Here is a 7,401-nt window from a genome sequence, read left to right as displayed (position 1 = left end):
CTCGGGGGCTCTGGGGGAGACGGGGTGCGCGGTGGGGGGCCGTGGCCCTCTGGCCGCGCTGGGTGTGCCTGCCTCCACAGCCCATGGGGGTGGGGTGGGATGGGGGCGAGCGGCCCGTGGGCACGAGCTGGCTCCCACGTGGCTGCGGTCGTCGCAGTGGGGCTCCTGGGGTGGCTGCAAACGTGGAGGCGGCCCGGACCGGGGCCTGCCAGGAAGAGGAGCATGAAAATGGGGTCCGAGTCTCTGCTTCTCCTTCCCACTGCCATTGCCACCTCCCAGGGCCTTCTCTGTCCGCCCTCATGGCGAAGCGGCCTGGCCGGAGCTGGGTTCCCCGGAGGCGATGTTCTTACCAGGCGCGAGGGAAAAAGCTCCATCCCTTCTCCCAGCCAGGCTGGGGCATAGGCCAAACCGCTGGGCCAGCGGGTGTCGGCACGCCTCAGTCTCGGAGAGGGTGAGCACAGTGGGCAGGAGCGGAGGAGAGGACATTGCTGACCCAGGGACGCTGAAGGCCAGGCCAAGCCCGAGCACCCCGGCTGCTGTGGACCACAAGCGCCCCTTTCTTGTCTGAGCACAATGCCCGACTGTGCCGGGCGGCATGCAGGTTGCTGGTGAGCAGGCCAGCACCACATGGAGGTGCCTGAGTGCTAGGGTAGCGCCTGGGAGGAGGTGGGCACTGAGTCAGAGGAAGTGACCTCTGGCTCCTCTCCAGCCTCCCCTCCATGGGTAGCGTGCCCGGAGTGGAGCCTTCCTGCCAGCTCCTCGCCTGACTCAGCAGATGCCAGCCCCGCTGCTGGGTTTGGATCCAGCATCTCAGAGACCGCAACCACGCGGATCCTTTCCTGTCCTAGAGGTGCCCTGGACACCGGAGGGAACCAGTGTCTGGGGTTCTGGGGGCCCTCAGGTGGACGGTACTCTGCAGGGTGCCTTGGGGATGACCCGCGGGCAGGGCGGGCCCCTTTGGTTCCGTTCTGCCACGTGAGACCTGTGGTGAGTGCGTCTGCCCTTATGTCCCGATTCCCCCGGCGGTTGTGCAAGGTAAGTTGCTATGCCCCTTTTTGAGAAGAGGCTGAGGCTCAGAGGTGAAATGACTCGCCCAAGGTCACACGAGCATAAAGTGGTGGGGTTCAGATCCCAGAGCAGGTTCCTCTGCCTGCTGTGCATCTCGGGTGGCCCAGGCGGAGAGCTGTGGGGCCGTGTGGGGGGACAGCCCTCCTGGACGGAGAGTCCTGTCATTCAGGCCTTGCCACAATCTTCCACCTCCCCCAGATGCTCGTAGGACTTGCTTCCTCCCCGCTCCCTCTGTGTCCTCTGGGAGAGGCCAAGTGGTGAGGGCCACCTGGGTCCCTGCAAAGCCCCCACTCTTGGTCCCGGGTTCCTGGGCTCTGTGGCTGGCTGGCGGGAGCCTGGCTGTGGGAAACCTCAGCACGGGCCTGTGCAGCGCCGGGCCAGCCTAGGGGCGCTCGGCCTTACTCAGAGGGTAGAAACCCAGTGCTCCCAGGCACCAGGACAGGGATGAGCGAGGTGAGCTGGGCAGTGGCCAGGCGCCATGTCTGTGTCACCATGCGAGATGCAGACTTGGTGTGACCAAATTGTCCCCTAGAGATAAGCCAGAAATCCAGACTTGTATGTAAAGCCTCCTGGTTTTCACATCTGCAACTAATCTGAACATTGAAAAATGGATCGTGTATTTTGAACTGTGACCACCCTGAGGGCCACACGTCTAGGGCCTCTGGTCCAGAGCGAGGCGACGGCTGTGCCTGCTGGCCCCTTGGGCTGAGTGCAGTGACATGAGTTGGCTTCTATGACTGAGCCACGCAGGCCGTGGGGTGTGGCACTGGGGTGATGACATGTCACTGTGTACACTGGGCATGCAATATGTTCGCTACCCTCATTGGTTCTAGTCCCCCCTCGGCACTGTCAGGCAGGTCCTACAGGTAAGAGACGGGCTCAGCTCGGGCAGAAGTGGGATTTGAACCAGAGACCGCCCCTCGCAAGAGGGTGTCATCTTCCCCTGGAGACCACTCCCCTGAAAGGACAGACAGGCATGTCCAGGCCGAGCGTGGGTGGAGACAGCCACAGGCCTGAGTCTGATGGAAGGGTCATCTCTGAGTGTCCCGCCCAGACCCCCTCGGGGGGCTCCGTGCAGCTGACTGGCCTCACGCCCGCTGGGACCCCATTTTCTGTTGTCCTTTTGCAGTTTCCTAAGCCGTGAGTCCCTGGCCCCGTGTCAGGGTCGGGTCCCCGAGCTGCTGGCTGCGGGCAGGGTGCCGCGCCAGTATCTTGGCCTACATGGCAGTGAGGTCCTGGCCAGCGCTGGGCCTGGCTGACTTTGGGAGCTGGGACAAATCTGTCATCTCTCTCCGGCCTTGGGCCACCCTCCCAGTGTGGGGGGAGTGCAAGAATGTCACCAGTGCCCTCCTGCCAGTTCAGTGGGCTCAGGGTCACCTGGGCTTCACAGCCACCTGACTATGGGCTTGAGCCAGACCCCGCTCAGGTTAGGCCACCTCCTGTGTGGAGGGGGGTGATGGCCACACCTGGCTGTCCCTGAGATAACAGATGTAGACTAGGAGCGGGCCTGGCACGCGCAACCCAGGACACACAGGACACGTGACCTCCTTCACCCCACCCGCTCTGTCCCCTGGTCTGAGTCCCTGTCTTCCCGGAGGCCAGCAGCTCCAGCCGAGTGTCCAGCGCTTCCCGTGACCCCGAGCCCCTGGCGCACGCCCCGCGCAGTCCACTCCCCCGTGAGTGGGCCCTCAGCTTGTTTGTGATCACTGTGGGGCCGAGAGCTGGGTGGCGGCTTCTCTCTCATGACACTTTGGTGAAAGGCCAGCATTCCTAGGAGCGAGTTAGACGCAGACCCAGCTCTGGTGTCCCCGTCCCACAGTCAGACCACACAGGCGACAAGTGGTTTCTGAGCCACTGTGTGCCGGCAGTCAGAGCAGATGGGCACAGGCCACTCCAGACACGTGTGTATGACTGTACTTCTCAGCTAGCCCTGGGGTGAGGTGGCTCAGACCTGCCTGTCTGAGGAAGTGACAGGTGAGCCGCGGGGGTAGGAGCTCGCCCTGGAGGCCATGACCTCGGCCCACGGCCCTGGGCGTGCTCCCTGGAGCAGTGACCCCAGCAACTGCTGGGCACACGTTGAAAGGCAGACTTGGGGCACAGCACGGTTTAACACGCGCTCCATGTGGTCTTGATGCATGTGCAAGTTGGGGGGACCCTGGTCTCCACTGTGAAGGACTGGCCATTTTCCATGGCAGTGGGAGACACTGGAGGCTTCGGGCAGGAGTCCTGAGGGGAATGGGTGATGCGGAGAGCAGGCTGGCTGGGCGGGGGCCCCAGTGTGTGGCATGGTAATAGGGGCCAGATGAGAGGTGATGGTGACCTGGCCCAGGCAGTGGTGGGACTAGAGGAAGAGGACAGATTGAGACACTGCCCTGAGGAAGCAGTGTGGCACAGGATTCGGTGAAGGGAGTGACCAGTGGCCCCACTGCTGGTAGGAGACCCCCATGGTGGCAAACTTTGAGGTCTGAGTTGAGCCTGGGATCTGGGTGCACAGGGTCGGGGCCAGGTGCCTCTGGCAATGTGTCCAGGCTGCAGACAGGATCTGTGTGGGCTTGGCTATCATTTAATTTTTTCAAGACAAATGTTCTCATCTGTCAGATTGAAAGAATGCAAGGGACCAGCAGTTGGCGTAATGGCTATGTCGCTGGACTCCCATGTAGTTGACTGCGGTTCAAACCCCAACTTGATGGCTTAAACTCATGCCAGGCGCATGTGCGTGCGTGCCCAAGATCCTGAGAAGAGAATAGAGGAGAAGGGATTGTGGCGTGCCATGCCCCCTGGGGGGTGATTTATCACTTTCTGTCTCTCTGGCGAGTGCACGCACCCTATAGCAAAAAATCTCTCTCAAAAAGAAAAAAAAAAAAAAAGCAAGCAAGCCAACCTGGGACTAGCAGGTGGCATGGTGGCTACAGCAGCTGGGTCCCACATGCCAACCGTGTAGTCCCAGTCCTGGACCCGGCGGCTTGAGAGACTCCAGGTGCACGTGTGTGCATGCCCCACCCCCAGGGAGGACGGAGGAGGGCTGCAGCATGGCCGTCCACCAGATGGTGCTTCCACACATGCACGCATGCACACACCTGAAAGGACGCTAGCCTGCTTTATGGAAATGCCGTGAGAACCCTGGTGTCCAGCAAGAGCACCTTGGGGACACTGCGTAGCTGCAGTCCACGCCGCCATCAGCTCTCGCGTCTGTTGGGTGTCTCCGGGTCCTTCACACAGATCAGCTCAGTCCTCACATGGTCACCTCTGAGGAAACCGAGGCCACGTGCGTGTTAGGAAACTGTCACCCCTGCCACCTTCAGTCAGCGTGGCCTGAGGAAAACAAAGGGTATGCTGAGGCATGCCGCGACAAGGCCAGGTCAAATTTGTGACATGTTCAAGGAGCCTGCCAGAAAGTAAGCACAGAAAACAGCATGGCCAGCAGGTGGCGTGGTGGTTAAGGGCTGTACCTCCACGTGGCCTACATGGCCAATTGCAGTTCGAGTCCCAGATCCGGCAACTTAAAAATCACGCCAGGCACATGGGCACGTGTGCCCAGGATCCCAGGAGGATGGGGGAAGGGACTGTGGTGAGGCCACCCCCGCCAGCCATTCCCCTCTCACTGTCTGTCTCATGAGCATATGCACCCCGTGGTAAAAACCTTTTAAAGAAGGAAAGAGAAAGAAACAAAAAGAAACAGGAAACACCTCAAAGCAGAGATGGACAGCCAAGGTGTCTAGAGGGCATGGCTCCCTGCCTAGGGTGGCCAAGGGAGGGCTGAGAACGGGGCTGGCGGCAGAGTCCTGGGCCCAAGGGCTCCCTGGGCAAGGGCGAGCACACGCACAGTCGTGGGGACAGTTGAGCATGGCTTCTGGGTGGCTGAGAAGTGTGGCCTGGTCAGGCAAAGTTTTCTGTTTTTAGATTTTTGCCATAGGGCACTTGCAAAGGGAAAGTGAGAAGGCACCCTCTGGGGGATGCTGTGCCCCAAGTCTCGTCCCCTCCGTTCCCATCTTGGGACTTGGTGGCATGCATGCACATGCACCCGGCATGAGTTTCAAGGGGCCAGGCCTGAGACTCAAACTAGAGTCGGCCATGTGGGATCCAGCCACCTGAACCTCCAGGCAGAGCACTGCAAAAGGCCTGAACCGATTTCTCCCTGTGTATGTTGGGGTCTCCTGAGTAACTGGTGTGGGCTGCAGGGTTCAGTCTTCTGCCTGCCGCAGCCAAGAGGGTGCTCAGCACCAGACCTCCACCCACTGGGCTGGAGCATGGGGCTGGGGACGGAGGGCCGGCCATGCGCAGGGCTTCCTCTCCAACTTGCAGCTGCCTCCTGCCTCCTGAGGAGGGTTGGCCGTGGCACCCAGCCGGCCTTGGGTGTGGCCTGGCCTAGTCTGGCCTAATGCCCTGCTAAACTGGGCACCCTCAGGGCATGGTCCCTGTTACCCAGAGTTGCCTTCCATCCTCATCCTGTGGCTGGGGGTCAGGCCCGCCAGTGCAGGGGCGGGACAGGGCGGGAGAAGGCACAGGAATTCATTTATACTTCATTCGCCACCCGGGGAGGGTGCTGGGCACAGCCTGACCTGGGGCAAGCCATTTCCCTCTCTGAGACTGTCTCCTCCCCCCCCCAAAGGGGCACCGCCACCAGGCATGACGATTGCTCGTGGGCAGGGACTAGAACAAGGCCTGATGGTGCCTGACCAAAGTGGCCTTTCTGACTGCAACTGTGCCCGCCCTGCAGGCCGGGGCTCTAGCTACTGCCCGTTCCCCCAGAGCATCCCTGTTCCCAAGGGCTCGGCTCAGGAAAGGAGAACAACAGATGTAATTAACTCCTCGTGACTGGCAGCATCGTGTTTTATCTGGGCTGCGTCGCCATGGCAGCCTCATGGTGGGGTTGTGGAGGGGGCGGGCAGAGCCATTGTTCTTGCCATTGTCTGTTCTGGAACACAGGCCCAGAAGGGGACTGGCACGGGCATTAAGTGGCACATGCCCGAAGGCAGCCATGGAGTCAGACAGGAGCCATGTAGGAGCAGTGTGTGGCAGCTACAGCCAGGCACCCCCTGCCCCTCTCCCTGCCCCCTGCATTGGAGCTCAGGCACACTGGGGTCCCTGTTGGGTATGCACTCCGAGCGTGTGGAGGGTAGGAGGGTCATGGGGCTCTTTGAAAAGGCCCACGAAGCTAGCCTACAGAGCAGCACTGCCCACCCACTAGAGCGAGGGCTTTGTGGCCAGGCCTGGCTCACACCGCCATGGACGGGCCCAGCCGCTCCCCCATTCCCCATCTGTAAAGAATTGATAGTCATTCCAGGCAACCCCAGGGGTTATGTGTGAAAGCCCCTGAGTATGGGGCATTAAGAAGGACTCTTATCTGTGGGGGTTGTCAGTGGTGGCTGCCCTTCACCCCTCAGTCAGGGCTCTCTCCTGCTGGCCTCTTGGCATGCAGGGTCCCCCAAGCCCCATCTGTGGAGAGGAGGGTGTTTGTAACCAGATGCCCAGCTGCAGGGAGTGGAGTACCGGGTGGGCGCAGAAGACATGCGGGGAGCTTGCAGACAGGTTCTGAGTCTCATCTGTAATAGCTGCCCTCCGCTCTTCAAAGACGGGGGGTGGGGGTGGGCCTAGAGTGGTAGGAGGTTGGGGAGCGGCGTCGGAGCCGAATCTGACGGGGAAGAGTGGGGAGGCTTCAGGAGGAGAGGAAGAGAGGGCTGGCCCACGCCCAGCGGAGCGGCAGGCGCAGACAAAGGCAGGGCCGGTGGCAGGCAGTAGCAGCCAGAGCCACCTGCCGGAGCCCTCCTTCCAGAGCGGCGGCACCCTGGAGGCCCGGGCACACGGCCCGATGTTCCATCTTCGGGCGGCCAGGGGCTGCCAGGCTTTGCTCAAGGCTGGGGCTGGACGCCCGGGTGCGCTGTCTGTGGGGCCTAGGTAGCGGACCACCCTTTCTTTGCCGCTAAGCAACCACGCGGAGAAGTCTCTTCTGCTCTGGTATCCATAGGCCTCTAAAACCGTTTCCGAGCTGGGGTACCCTGTGCCGCGGGGTAGTGGTTGGCGAATCTCCGGTCCGCGCTCACAGCCGGAGTCTGGCCTTCGCGCGCCCTCTGCTGGCCCACCTTGGGTCCCCTCTGCACCTGGGCTCAGCCGCGGCGGCCGGGTCTCAGATCTAGGGAAACCCTACCCGGGAAACCTCGGGGCGTTACGTCATCCTCCTCGGTGACGTCACTAGGCCTCCGGGGAGCGCGGGGGTTCCCAACGAGGCGGCTTCCCCGGGACTGCGCAGGGCGCGGGCGCGGGCCGGGAAGTCGTTTGGGGCCGCGGCACGCCTTCCATGCGCCCTGTGTCTGCCCCACAGGTACCGCGCGGCCC

The sequence above is a fragment of the Tupaia chinensis genome, unplaced genomic scaffold (assembly GCF_000334495.1).
Source record: "Tupaia chinensis unplaced genomic scaffold, TupChi_1.0 Scaffold000612_1, whole genome shotgun sequence".
Taxonomy (NCBI): domain Eukaryota; kingdom Metazoa; phylum Chordata; class Mammalia; order Scandentia; family Tupaiidae; genus Tupaia; species Tupaia belangeri.
This window is presented reverse-complemented; position numbering follows the sequence as displayed.